The following is a 15223-nucleotide window of genomic DNA, read 5'->3' on the forward strand; positions in this document are numbered from 1 at the left end:
AGCAGTCCCTTTGCATGCAGATTTCTCATTTATCCAGTGGTACTTGCATTTACCATGTGGCAGAATTTGTGAGATTGAAATGAGGAAGACAAAAACCTCCTAGCTAGCTCAGAGAAAGCATCTATATGACATTCAATTAGATTGTACATGCTGGAGGGAACAACCATTTTTTAATTCTCAGTAGCATCGTGGAAGACAGGATGGGTCCATCCCCTTGGTCCATCTAGTCTGATATCCAATTTCCAACAGAAACAAGATCCAGGCATTTCGGAAAACAGGTGAAGCAAAGTCCAGCTCCTTTCAGATTTTAACCTAATTTCTGATGGAGCCTGGTGCCAGCTTTTTTCCCTGTCCTGGTATAACTGCCTTTATGTTCTTCAACCCTGCAGTGATGGAAAGCCCACACTGCTCCAGGGAGCATCTTCCTGTGCCTTCCTCCCCGCGGCACAAATGTTTTCTCCAGCTTTGGTCTGATTTACCCATCTCCATCTTCCTCCTGCACTGAGATGCTCCAGGTCCTGTGCAAATGAAGTGGGGGAGAAGTTAAGCTGGGGTAACTTGGGTGAGTGATTTCCAGCTGCGTCTCCTCTGTGCAGCTGTTCTCTTGCTGTGTCTCATCACCATCAGCATTCTTGTTAGGACTTCTGAGGTCCCTGCACACCAGGTGCTTTGCAAACAGAAAAACTGAGAGCTCGTGATCCAGCCTATTATGAAATTAGTAGGGGCCTCTGGGCTCTCTCGGCTTTTTGGTTGCTTTCACTCTTACCAGGGCTGATTAGGGGGTGTAGGAGTGCACGTGGGGCTGTTTTAACTTTTCATAAGCTTCCTTTTAACATCATGGCCTCCTTTGAACTAAACACCCAGGTGATACGACAGGCACAGCCTCAACCCAGGAGAGAGGTTCTGCTGAGATGATAGGGCTCATTTGGGACCATTCTGGTCCTGGAGGTGGCCAAGGAGATATGACACCACAGAGAAACAGCTCCAGTGGCAGTGGAGGGGAGGCTACAGCTGTCTTCATCTCCATGCTGGCAAATCTACCCTGAGACAGCTATTGGTCACAGGTAGACCTGGCCAGGACACTGGGCCTGGGAAAAGTCCTGCATTTGAGGCAGGACTGGTGTAGCTTGCTGGGAGGAGGACACCATGGCTCTGTGGATGTCTGGTTGCAGAACAGCTGCCTCAGCACGTTACTGGGCTCACTGGGACTGGCTTCTTTCCCTATGGAGCAGAAGCATGCTCAGCTTGCAGAAGGACCCAGGACTGTACCTCCTTGGACATTTCAGGGGGTCACTGTCACCCATCACACTTGTGGTAAAGCTGGGAAGATCTCCTTGCCCTTGGGCAAGTTGTTGCCTCAGTTCCCCTTGGTTTGTGAGATGGAGCCACCTTCATCTGTCCCACATGTCCCTGTCCTTTCCAGCCACCCTGGGGTGCAAGAGCCAAAGCAAGAGGCCAGATCCTGACCAACAGCATCTCCATGGGCTTCTGGGCTCTGCAGGGGTTTCCAAGGGATGAAGGGGAATGTGGAAGAAGGGTCAAGCAATGGAGGGGATGAGGAGAGTCCCCAGTGATTGAGTGGTTTCCAGTGAGCTTCAGAAGTTGGGGGGCTTTTCTGAAGCACGTTGGGGAAGTCACCTTGGGGCAAGAAGTGTCCTTCTTGGCTCCATGAAGCCTGAATTTTGAGGTGCACCAAGTTAGCACCGAGTTTGCTGTGGGTGTCCTGGCACCAGGCAGGCTCTGTCTCTTGGGATGAAGCACAAGGTGACATGGCCAGTGTAAAATGTAAAATCATCTTCTTTTTATTTTTCTTATTTAATGCTGCATCCTGGAGTGGGAGAGCTGAGGAGGCTGGACACCTGAACTGGGACCGTGCAGCCACAGCCAGGCAACACACTCACAGGCATACAGAGCTGCAGGCAGGCAGAGGCATGCACAGAGCCAAAGGACAAAAAACAACAACAACAACAAAAAAAAAAAAAAAAGAAAAAAGGAAAAAAAAAAAAAAGGGGCAGTGAAGCGGTTAATGAAGAGGCTCCTGCAGCCAAGGAAGTTGAACTGTTCGTTCATCTTCCAGCGCCTTTTCTTTCCTTTTACTTTATTTGTCTTTGGTAGAAGACGATTGCTCTCTCCACCCATTCCTGCCATTCAGGGGCTGATAGAGCTCTCCTTGGAGCCCGGAATGGTCCCATTAAAAACGAAAGTATAAAGCACAGCTTGATTTTAATTCACTGCATCAACATTTCTGTACAGACGGAGAGAAAGAGAGAAATAGATTTATAATATTATACACACACATGCTGAAGACGGAGGTCCTGTTGAGTGCTGTCACTCAAGTGTTGCCTAGAGCTGATGTCTTCTCTCTCTAATTTCCAAGCACTTCTTAAAGAAGCGAGTGTCTTTAAAGTCCCAGTGCTACAAAGTCCAAAGCCAGCCTGGAGATGGGCACTTTTGTGTCAGGAATGTCAAAGCAGGATGCAGCTTTCCCTCTCCAGCTTTCCTTTCTGTTTTAAATCCTTGCTTAGAGAAACAAATTAAGAAATCAGTGTGAGTTTGGACAACCTTTGGAGCCGAGAAGCAGCCCTACCCTGTGGCTTCATGGTGATGTGGCATCCTGATGCAGACACTGCTTCTGCTGTCCACTGTGGTTTGAAGAACACCGGTGAGTGGAGACAGGGCTGTATCTCGATATCAGGGAGCCCGTGCAACGTGCCTGTTTTGGTCCCAGATGCTCAGCTGAGATAATCAAACCAAACCATCCCAAAGAAGTAAAATTAGGAAGCTGAAGAAGGCAGAAACGGGGGTGGATACACCACAGTGTGGCTTCAAATGCACTGTATGAGACCCAGGTGTCCAGCTCTTGTCAACAGATAAGATACATAAATGAGGGAGGAGCTGTTCTGGCCTAATTAGCAAAGACAAACCCAATTAATGACTTGAGAAATATATCTCAAAGCTCTTCCCTGCCCCCCTTTACACAGTGGCTACTGCTGATATGCTATGAGATGTTCGCAGAGGGCAATCATGGCTAGCCAGGGACTGAATGGGGCTGACAGCACCCATGAGAATGGCTGAGGTTGCTGTCACCCCCCCAGCCCACACCTCCACTGTGCTTGCCTGCAGCACAGCACTGGAGGAAGGGATGTTGCTCATCTTCCTGCTTGGACAGGGAGAGCTGGTGGGGCACTTGCCTAGGGACAGAGGGCTGCTTATTGCTATTACTGCCACTTCTTTGGTACCCAAAAGTGCTTTAAAGAAGTAAGTATAAGATTAAATTTTTGTCATAAAAAGATAATTTTATCTCTATTGGGTTTTCATAAAAATAAATAAAGAAACCGTTTCAGCCCCAAGTGGCCTCCTTTGATGGAGTGACTTCATGTACTTTGTGATCTCTAGGCTTGCAGAGCAAGGAGCTTTGGTCATGTCTGTGCTCGTAGATCAAAGTGTCCTTGGGAATGTTTTGGGTGTCCAGAGGCCAATGGCACAGAGCAGCCTTCATCTGTTTTATTAAATTCTCCTACCTTCAAAATGAAGTGGCCATCAGCAAACTGTCTGCTGGGATGATTCATGGGCCACATAAGTGGCTGACCCATGCAAGAATCATATAGTGCTTTGTGCTAAGGCCAAACGTGTGTCAGGAAGGACTGAAAATTTAGCAGCTTGAGCTCAGTCTGTTGCTCAGCTCATGAGTACAGACACGGCTTTTGGTACTAGGCTGAGAAAGGACATATTTCACCTCTGTGGCTCTCCTCAGCCAAGGATGATCCGTTTCTGACCCTCCTGCTTCTGGCTACGGTTGGTGGAGCAATGTGTGAAGACAAAAGCAGAGAGTCCTTAAGCCATCTTAGGTAGCATTAGTGCAAAAGGACTGATCTAAGAGGTACCTTTAAAGGAGGAGGTCTAGAGGAGTCCCTGGTGCCAGCATCCACTTTTGTCGTGAGAAGCCAGTTATTCCTGTGGTCAGTGGTGGATATGAAGAACAAGAAAATGTTAGCACCCTTGTAAGACCCCTTTCATTAGAGTCACCTTACTATTCCCAGCTGGATCAACTTGATACAGCTTTTGGACCAGTTTTCCAGCAAGGTGTAAATTTACCCTTTTGGATTCACAGCAAGATTCTGCTAACATGAAGAAGGGCAGGAAGCGCAAGGGGAAGGGCAAAACAAAGCTGCAGGACAGGACCTGCCATGGTAGGACTGAAATAGAGGGTTTCCAGAGCCTGAGACCTGCTCGCACATGGTGGCCTCATCAAGCTCTGCAAAGGTCTCCAGCCACAGATACATGTGTTGGGGCAGGGCCTGGGTTCACTATATACATCAGGTCAAACACACAGGACAGAGGTACTTGGTCTCCATTGTATTTGAGGTGACCAAAGGCCGAGTCCAACCTGCCAAACCATTCTGCTGACTTGGCTTAATGAATCCAGAATGAGCCAGCATTTGGATGAAAAGCCTAATTTTCTCCTGGGCATAAAAATGAAGGGTTTTTTTTCAATTATGTTTTCTTCAGCTTCATTTTGTTGGGTTTTCTCCTCCTCCTTGCCCTTTCCAGAATGAAAAGCCATGACTACAAGGCAAAGTTTAGTCATTCTTTGAGTTTAAAATCGTTCCTAGCATGACATTTTCACCACACAGTCTCCTCAACAATGTCTTTCCCAGGAGGGTTTTGCACGTGTGAAGCTTTTGTATTGCAAGCATCTCAGGGCTAAGTCAAGGTATTATTGCCCATGCCTGTACCTTGTCTCTACAGGGTTCTGTTTCCGGGCACTTTATTATCATCAGTGGTGCAGTTTGGTCTTTGCATGTTTTTTGTTTCTATACCAGCAGTGAAAATAGCTAAATAGCTCAGTTCCCTTTGATGTTCTCTTGGATGGAGCTCTTTTTTTTTTTTTTTCCTTTTTTTTCCCCTTCCCCTTTTAGAGCAGAAGCAGAAGAAAATCAATTTAAACAAGATGCAGAAAGGTTTCAAAACACTGTCTTAATCAAGACAGCTTTGCCTCCGATCTTCCTCCAGCTCAGCTCTGAACCATCCCCCGAACCTGGCAGTTAATGACAAAAGAAAATCAACAATGACACACTTTGAAATACTTGGCACTGAGTGACATGCACAATACTTTAAAAAAACCCACCAGACAACTGGCTGGAGACCTTTCTCCATTGAACCTGAAAAAGCACATTGTTTTCTGGGATGGGAAATGGCTGCTCTGCTTTTCTGCTCTGTCTTAGAGAACAGACCCTGGAGTACAGCTAAACTGAGCTCTGCTGTGTTTTCAGAAGGATGTGAGGGTCTTCTCCAGGACTTGCAGAGCTGAGACTGGGTCATCCCAAACATTCAGATGCTGCTGTCCCTTTCAGATGCCCTGCAGCACCCTGGGAATGTCCTGTGGCAGGGTTTGAAGATGGAAGAGCACAGGTAGAAATGGCATGACTGCCCTTTTGGGTGCCCGTGTGGTGGATCTGCAACACTATTCAGACAAAAGCTTGGTGTAAAAAGAGCTTTGAGATCTGCTGGCCCTTTTTTTTCTGTGAAATTGTCTTGGTTGCTTCACATCTAGTCTGAGATCTTCTAACTGGACCTTGCTAACCTGCAGAGCGCATAGGTCTTTGGAGGTCTCTCAAGTAGAGCTTGCAATGCTGGTCTTTCCTTGAGAGCCAGGGAATGACTGCAGGGTTGCAGGCAACCATCTCAGGGGCAAGACCTTCCTCTGGTGGGGATCCTCTGGTGCTGCAAAGCTCTGTGACCCTCTGGATGAGACAAAGCACGCTCTTGGTTTGCAGAATGTGAATTTCATCCATTCCCAAGAATCGCAGAGGTGCTGGTTGGAAAGGACTTCTGTTGGATGTCTGGAGGGTCTGCTCAGAGCCTTTCCTCTTTCTTTCCAGGAAAGGGCTGGTCGTGATGGCACTAGGTGTCTGGTCACTTCTGACCTCCCTACCAGCTTCAGCAAGGGAGTCCTAAAAACCTGGTCTAGGCTGGAGAGACAAGTCCTATACTGGGTAAGAGCCAGTCCTTCCTTGTAAGACTCCTTGTGTCCCTTGTCCCCTGAGTGACAGCTATGTGTGTATGTGGGTTACACCATCTGCTACAGTTGGGTTTAATGCTGGCGAATTAAGGCTTTAATGATGGTGAATCAGTTTTTTACCATCACAGGGCTGCAAACAAAACAAGGGCTCTGGCCAACGCTGACCCAGCCCCAAGGCCTTGAAGATCTAGCACATTGCTAGCTTTGCTACCATCCACCTCCAAAATAACATGACACTTGAAGCCTTCATGACTCCAGGGCTAATTAAGCCCCTGCCCCAGTGATTTCCCCTCCTTAGAAGCACACAGCGAGAGTTATTGCAAGAGGGATCCTGCTTGCTTGCTCCACCGATGAAGGAGGGCTGAGCAGGCTTTGTGCAAGAACTGATGCGAGGTGGACTCTGTACTTTCTCCTTGATCCCTAATGACCAGTGAAACTCAGCCTGGAGTGAAAGCAGGAGACGGATGGTTTGCAGCAGAATACCAATTTTGATGATTATACGCTGCACCGACACACCATCAGAATAACAGGGGCAGCTGATGGATTTGGTAGCGCCGGGCGCTTAACGTTCTGCCTTGTTTTGCCTCCTGTCATTTCTTGGTGCTAATGGCTTCTCTGTGATTTGTTAGATTATATGACCTCAAGGACACCCAGCTCCCTCCTTCTTTTCTCTTCCCTCTTTCCCTTCTCGCGTGTGTGGACGTGCACTTTTGTTTTAATAGAATCTAAATGACATGTCTCTGCTTTGGACAGAGTTCAGGAAAGCCATTGCAAGAACAGTGAAACCACAAGCATCCTAAGAATGATTTCAGCTCTCCCTTGATAAGCAGTTGACCTGTTCCAGCGATGAAGCTGGGGGGCTATTGATTCAGCTCAGGGCAATTGTGCAGGTTTTCGCTGAATTGGCTTGGTGCATTGGCCAGAGATTACACCTATTTTCATGACAAGAATGAATAGCTGCTGAGCTGTTCTGTCTTCCCGCTACCCAGCAAGACTGGGAATGGAGGAACAGCTCTGGGAAGAGTCAGGGTGTCAGATAAACACTCGATGCATTTACAGTCATAGACTTTACTTCACCATCACCAGTTCATGAGACCAGAGATGGTGCCTGGGTTGAGGGAGCCAAGGTCTTTCCATTTCCCAGAACCAGAAATATGTCCTAGCTAAATCCTATTGTCCATGTAGGAACGAGACCAGGGCACGTATTGTGCCACCTCACAGCTCCACTTTGTTTTCCAAGCACAGAAAAGCCTCTTGCATGGCTCAGGGGGAACCCTGTGTAGTACAGCCTGCAGGAATGGCAGAGGAGGACCCCTGTTAGAAGCAGAGGCAGCCAGACTCCTCGACTGTGTAGGTCCAGCAGAATGTATCCTCCAGACACACAGCACCCCTTGTTCTTGTGCCTGCCTCCAGGTCATCTCCTGCAAAGGAATCTTTTAAGGGGATGGGAAATGGAGACAGGGTCTGTGATACCCTGGAGGTGGTTCTGGAGGCCACTGTGAAATTGCCAGTCTTTGGGTCATACCTGGCTGCTCCGCTGATATCGCTGGACCAGGTTCTTTGCTGGGGTGACACTGTGGCAGCAAGCAGTTTTGCTCCAGGACCAGTCTGAATGGGTGGGTTTATGAACTGGTGCAGAGCCACCTCCATTTGAGGATGAAGGGCTTACGTGCAAACCACAGAGCTGGACCATGGTACCGACAACTGGTCAGGGGAATTTGGCTCTTTCCCACCCCTGCTGACCCATCTGGCCTGGCCTCACCATACTTTTACCTTCCTGCCCTCAAGGCTGAGAGGAATCCAGCAAACAGCTGTGCCTTTTTGCTCCATGTGGGTTGACCATGAGCAAGAATGGCTCCTTTTCTCCTGCTGTTCTGCTCAAATTTTGCCTCTCCATCTTAAACCAAGCTGAGCTTGTCTCTTTCGGAGGAAGCTGGGTAACTCACAGTGCACTCATCTTGTTGGCATGGAGAGAAATCACTGTTTAGCACACATTAAAAAGACTGATGGGGACAGCCATCATTTATTGAGAAGCTGGTGTCTCCTGAGACCAGTCATCTAGGTCTTACACTGATGCCCTGGTGCAACCTACGTGTCCTCGATGAAGGGTGCAGGTGTCTTGCATACCTTTGGGCATCTTGGAGGCACAAGATGCCTACCTTCAGGTAACTGAATGGAGCCTTTGGTCTCCACTGGCTGTGACAGGGAGCACAGACACCTACACTTAGATATTGAAATTTATGTGTTCCCATTTATCAGTTAATCCCGCCTAAGGATTCAATGTGGTTGTTAATAATAAGTGTCTAGCAGGGCAGGAGGGAAGTGTCTCAATTATTAGGCTTATTCAGCCTTGAAAAAATCATTGCTGCACTGTTGGGCACCTGCAGTGATGGAGCTGCTTGCAGGATGTCTCAGGAGATAGTGGACCCTGCAGGTTGGCTGTGGGGGGCATTGTCTTGAGCATCGTGGCTGGGGTGAAGCAGAGATGAGACCTCACAGCTGGCAGACAGGCAGCAAGGGGAGGAGATGGAGAGCCCACATCTGGGTTTTGTCTTGTCCAAGGGGGGCAACACACATGCTTGAGGGGCTGGCTGAGAAACGGCAGCTGCAGCAAACAGAAGGGGCCGCACGCTGCAGACCCAGTGGGGCAGGTGAAGGGGCTTAGGCAGAAAGCTGCACACCGCACCAGCCCCGGGGTCCCTCTCTTCCCTGCAAGATATAATCCTGTTGCCTTTGAGCAGGATGTGCTTTGCTCCTGCTCCTGTCTTACTCCTCGCTTTGCTCCCACCCTTGCAAGAGGAATTACTCCGTGGTGAATGGTCGCAGGCTGCTCTTCCCTGGCTTCGGTAGCTCAGTCAGTAACAACAGCCCCTGTGCTGTTCCTTCCCACCATGTGGGCATTTTTCTTTTCTGCCTTCAACCTCCAGATTCCTCTTAAGCTTCAAAACAGAGAGATCCCTGTTCTCTGTCCTTATCTGCAAGGTGAAAGGAGGGAGAAATTGTCTTCTGCCTTTGGGAAGATAAGTCACGTTGGAGTCTTCCTCTTTAGAAAACTCTCTAATGCCATTTATCAATTAATTACTGGGTTGCATTTATGCCCATTAATTCCCCCTGCTGTCTTTCATTTTTGGAAAGGTCTGTGATGCTCAGGATCTAATTGTCCTGGTCTTACACTGCTTTCTTTCTCATTTTTAAGTTAAGTGGATACCAGAGGCTTCTATGGCTGCTCTTTCATTTCCCCTGCAGATTTCTCTGTCTCCCCACCTTCTCCTCCTACCCTGGCTGTGTTTGAAGAGGATTTGACCGGGTTTGGGGGGGAGTGGATTAAACCGTGCGGCCCAAGCTTTAAATCCTAATTCTGCTCATGAATCAATTGTTGCTGAAGCCAGGAAAACATTTTCACTGGGAACTTTTTTTGCTGAAAGATACACTGTCAGGTCACCTGCAACATGCTGTGGTTTTATATCAGTCTTGGTTCATTGTTTGGGTTGAAATAACCAAAACAGACAATTTTGAAAAAGAAAAGCTTCAATTTACTTTTTTCCTCCTAAACAGTTTGATGTCTCTGTTTGAAACAATATTTCACTTGTTTCACTTCAGCTTAAAACACAGAAATATTTACTTTAAATGGAAAGAAGTTCCCAAGTAAACAAGATGGGCTTATTTTGTTCAAATGATTTGCCAAAGAAAAATTGGAAAGTATACCTTTCAGATAAATCCAAAAAAATGTTTTTCTTCTGTTCAATCACTTAATCATACAGCTTTCCTTGCTAGCCCCATCCCCCATGCCACACGATCACCATCCCTGATGTCATGGAGGAGTGCAGAAATGCAGCCGTTTAAGCCCTGTTTCAGCAGGGAAGGATTTTCTAATCCTTTTGGTGTTAACTAAGCCAGTTTTTTAGAGACCTGAGCAGGGTCAGTCCCCTGGGGAAAGTGCTTGATACTGAAATTCAGCAAGAGCTCAGCCTTTCAGGATCCTTTTCCCAGGGCACCCCATGGATTTTAGAGGAAATTGTATTGAAAGCTAATTAGAAGAAATTCTTTTGTAAAACCCCCAGCTTTGGTCAGAAAGAAAAGGGATGTGATTTTTCTAATGCGTCTAAATCCCATTGGTTCCCACTGAGATACAGATGTGTCTGATGGGCACAGATGTGGTTGTGCCACAGGCTGGTGGGGTTAAAACCATGTGAGTTCTCCTATTGCCATATCCTTCTGGAGACCAGGAGGAGATAAGGTGTAATACAAGGGATAGGGCTTTCTTCCAGGGTGTCTTCACCCAGACCATGGGTAGGATGTTGCTTTTGCTGTCTCCAGCAGGTCGTGAACCCATTTCTCTTCAGTGGGCAGAAGCAGGGCATGTCTGTGGTTAATTTCCTTCATTTATAACACACGAAAACACGAGCTAAACCATGCTGAGTGCTCTCCAGTAATGATCCCAGGAGCCTGGACAGCTCAGGAGAGGTATTGATACACCAGATCCAGGTTGGCCTGGCTGCCAAGTAGGTGCAGCAGTGACTGTGTGAAACCAGTAGCCTAAAACATAGCACACTGCAGGGCTGTAACCCCCCTGGCAGGTGGGTAGACATCCATGCTGTGCCCTGTAGGAGCTGTCACACCAGCCAAGGTTGCTGGTTTGGAGTTGGCTGGGGTCTGGCCATGCTGGATCACAGGGACCACAAGGCAGATGTCCCCGGGCTCCTTGCTGTTGTTGCTACTGGTAAGAAATGCTTCAAAAAGGAGAGGATCCAAACTCACAAGGTGCGACTGCAAATGCATCTCAAAGCAGGTATTTGGAGCTGGTAAACCATTGTAAACCCTCTTCTTAGAGGTAGATAAGCATGTCTGGCCCAATCCTACCCCCAGGTTTGCTGCTGGCATTGCTTCCTGAGGAAAACTGAGCTGGAGAGACATGTGGGCACCACATTGGGGTTGTGCAGAGGACCAGCCAGATGAGCAGCTGGGCTAAGAGGTCTCCCCACACCAGTTACTGCATGGGGAATGCACCGGGCTCCTCTCCAGGAGGCTTAGAGCAGGGAAATCATAAACATAGGTGCTGAAAACCCGGCAAAGGCTGAAAAACAAGTATTAGTAAGGTTAAGATTTACAAGCACAAAACTCCTACTCCAGAGAAGAGGAACTTTACACCTGGGTTTTGCATGCTTAAAAACATTTGTGAGTGGCAGTATAAGGTTGTCCCTTAAAAATTCACTGTTGGATGGGGTGCAATGGTTAAGTAGAGGTGAGAGGGTCTACTGAGATGGAAAGAGGTTGGTAATTTAGGAAAAGGGAGGTAAGAGAGGGAAATCCACACTGGTGTGGGGCTGGTGCACTTGTTATATCTCCAAATTCAGGTTGAAATTATGCACAGGTCTGATGCAGGTTCTTACACCCGGGATAAGCTTTACCTGAGAAAAGCAACAAAAGCATCTTGGCAAATCAGGATTGTGGTGGGGATTTAAGTAAACTGTCTAATTAGTGAGGCTCATTCCCCATTTTCCACTGAGCTTCCGTGGCACTTGCAAGCGGCTGCTGTTACAGTGACTTTGTGCCAGCTGCCTCCATGCAGCCTTCAAGCAGTGACAACCCAGGGAGAGCAGCAACTAACCTTTCTTTCCTGGTGGCTAATGACAGAAAAGGGCTGTTTGAAAGCCTTTCCAAACCGTGGGAGGAGGTGGCGGTGGTGGCAGCAGAAAATGCAGTGCTTGTTGCTTAGGGCTCATGTCCAGTCTCCAGAAGACAGCAGTCATTCTTCAGGGACTGAACTGGGGGGAAAATTTTTTTCCATGTACCATTAACCCTGGAGATGCAGCACCCCACAACCACAACCAGCACCCCAGGCCATCTCTGCAGCGATTCCCATTTGCTCCCTGCTCAACAAAATTGGATTTCTCACCACCCATCTGTTCTTCAAATCCTTCCATCCTCCAGGGTGAGATATTACAGGGCAGTGCACCCCTCTCCCAGATTTGCCCCTCTGCCATGGGAGGATTTATTTGCCCTCATCCCAGCTGGGCCATACCAAGGGGTTACCACTGCACTTCCCAGTTCCTTACCAGCTTCATGTCTGGTGCTGGATTCCTCCCCTATGTGGGAACATGTTACTCAATGAATGGAGACCCTTGGAAGGTCTCAAAGCCAATGCATCCCATAAACATCACCCTACTGTTATTTTTTATCATGAAGAAGCTGATAAGATGGGGTACTTGCTTCTGTGCCTCCTTGCTAAGTGATGGTCAGCTTCTGGTGGCACTTTCAGCCAGCTTTCTGTCGTCTTTGTGGAAATCAGATGGATCTGCTGAGCTGTGGACATGGCTGTGGTTGGGCTGGTTCAGCAGGCTCACTCTTCCTTTAGAACAGGAGGAACAAACCCAGCAGTATCTGTTCCTGCTCTCACTGAAGCTGGGGGGAGGCGTGAGAAAAGCAGCATTAATTGGTGACTCTCAGGGTGAAGAGTGAAAAATGAAGCAACTCTGGCAGCATGTGGCCACACCACCTGGAGAGCCATTAATTACCCTTAATTGCCTTTGGCTTCTCATGTCAGGGTGGAGCAAAGAGTGGACATAGCAGATAAAGCTGGCTCTCACCCTGGAAAGGTGCAATCTTTTGCTGTTTTGCGGGATGTTTGAAAAATGGTGGGATGTAACTCAGATAGGGCCAAGCTCTGGAGGGAGTATCATGAGCAATATACATGAATTTCTTTTTAATTCTTACCTCCCTGAGGTACCATGGTGGCAGAAGGGAGGGAGGATAAGTTGATACCTGAGGGATAAGGACAAGATGGACCCATCTGTGGACAAGTGGAGGCAGCTGGACCCTGTGATAGATATAGGAAGCTTCACTGAAAACTTTGGCCTTTTTAGAGGTATGTAAAAGAAAGCAAGGAGGAATCATCTACATCTGCAGTTTTCAACCCTTTTCTTTGCAAATCCCCAATATGCTCCAATACAGAGGCAAACCCATAAGGCCCTCCCAGGTGAACCTACTTTTCTTGGGCATCTCAATCAGATCCCTAGAAAGTTACAGCTCCCTGGGGAATCTGTAGGGTGGAAGCCTCAGGAGGACACAGACAAAGGGATGGAGAGAAACTTGCAGGGCAAATTGTGGAAGGAGAAGATAAGGTGTAAAAAAAGGAGTGGCTGTTGCTATGCATTAAGCCTTAGCAAAGCCCTCTCCTAGTGGGGTGACAGGAGCTTAAATAAATCACCTGGAAGGCCGGAAAGACGTGGGACTGTGCTTTGCGTTGCTCAGAGCAAAAGAGGTTCATGATGCGCGGGTGGGCAAATGCTATTTGCACAGCAGGTCCAGTAATCTCCATCCACCGAGGCCGAGGAGCTGCAGCTGGCAGAAGGAAGCTCACAGGGACTGTAGGAAAGGTCCTTTGGGGAGGGCATCAGCGGAGAGATGGAGGAGCAGGCTCGTGAGGCAGGCCCTCTGCACTGGCAGGTCTCAGCCCCTGCAAAGGCAGGATGAGGAATCATCACCCCAGCTTGCACCATCCCTCGGTGTTTTCTGTCTGCGTGAGGATTGTCCTCTTGAACAGTGCTAGCTGGGATCGTGACCTGCTTGTGCACAAATGCCCAGCCTGGAGGAGTAGGGAAAACAAAGAGGTACCATGCAGAGTGGGAACTAGCTTCCTGAGTCTACAGTGGTTCTAAGTCCATCCATCCCACTCCATTGCAACCCCAGCTTTAGGCTGCATGTAGATCCCAACTGCACTGCCCAGCACCCCCAAAACCAGATCTAAGGGTGGCAAAGGGTGGTTATTTTTCTTAGGAAGCTGGGGAAGACCAGCTGCCACCTCTGCTCGGTTAATGCAGGCGGTCTTCAGTCAGCCTCACCACCTGGACTTTAATTTTCTTTTCCAGACCCTCAACCAATGGTTCCTTCTTCCCTCCAGGTGGGAAGGCCAGAGAGCAAAATCCATCCTTCATGCTGGCCCTTTGCCATTTGTATTTTGCAGCAGCAGCTGTTGTCCATTTTACTGCACAAACCTTTGCTCGCTCTCCTCTCCCTTCACGCTCCCCTCCCTGGTCCCCCTGCCCTTCCTTCTTCTCCTCCTTCTCTGGACATTTGCCAATGCCAAGCCAGAAGCTTGACAGCCAAAGTGACATCCTAATTTTCTCCTTGGCAAGGGAACTACAGAGGCCTTGGTTTTCTGAGGACATGCAAAGCAAAAAATGAGGGAAGGCAGTGTGGGACCTGCTTTGTAAAACTCACAGTGATTTTGGAGGAAGGGTTTAGTCTGCCCAAGGAGTGTGCTGGATTGTGGTTCCCACTGGACTGGAAGACAGCAGATTTGGTGATGGATGCACATCTTCAACTGGGTGATCAGTGCTGCCCCTGTTTTTGCCATGTTGTCCCTGGGGATACTGCAGATGTAGCTGGTGCTCCAGTCCCATGTGTGATCTCCATGGGGAGGTGGTTCATGGGGTCCTGAGGGCCCTGCTTGGGTGCTCCCACAGCCTGGGGATGAGAGGCTGTCTTCTCATCTCCACCAGTGCAAAAGGGGATACAGTGAGGTGTGCAAGCTCCCTTTACCAGCCTGCCTGCAGTCTGGGTGTGCTAATGCTTCTCATTGAACTTGTGTGGGGCTGGGACCAGGACTGTGGGGACCTCCTGGGACGGCGTGAGCCTCCCTTGCACCATCATCCTCAACCCATCTAGACAAATTCATTATAATCCTCCTTGGTGGGTGGCATTCCTCTCCGCTTCATGCAGACAATCCTCACTTTCCATTAACGTCCACCTTAAATAACTCGCAGGGTGGTTCTGCGATTTCAGCAAAGGCGGAATCTGTATGTGTGAACAGGGGGAGATGGAGCGAATGTGTAATTGGGCTTAATCTTTCCACACTCAAGGAAGCAACAAAACATCTCTCTTTGTCTATTTAGTCAAAACACGGCAACATCATTGCTCTACTGCTCAGGAACAATAAAGATGCAAATAATGTCAACATCTCCCAGGCTTTTGCCAGGACGGTTACTGGGGAGAATATTATTGCTTTCTGATTGCTTTGTATGAAATCCACTATCAGTTCCTGTACGTGGCTTTGCTTCTTGAGGATGCTGAACTGAACTGGAATGAAAATGAGAACCACCATCTCTGCTGTGTGTCCTCCATGCCCTGACTTATGTTTTAGCTCTGGATCTTTAGTTTAGCTGGGGTCTTTAGTGATGCTGGGGACAGAGAGCAGGAGGG

The sequence above is a fragment of the Falco naumanni genome, chromosome 1 (assembly GCF_017639655.2).
Source record: "Falco naumanni isolate bFalNau1 chromosome 1, bFalNau1.pat, whole genome shotgun sequence".
NCBI lineage: Eukaryota > Metazoa > Chordata > Aves > Falconiformes > Falconidae > Falco > Falco naumanni.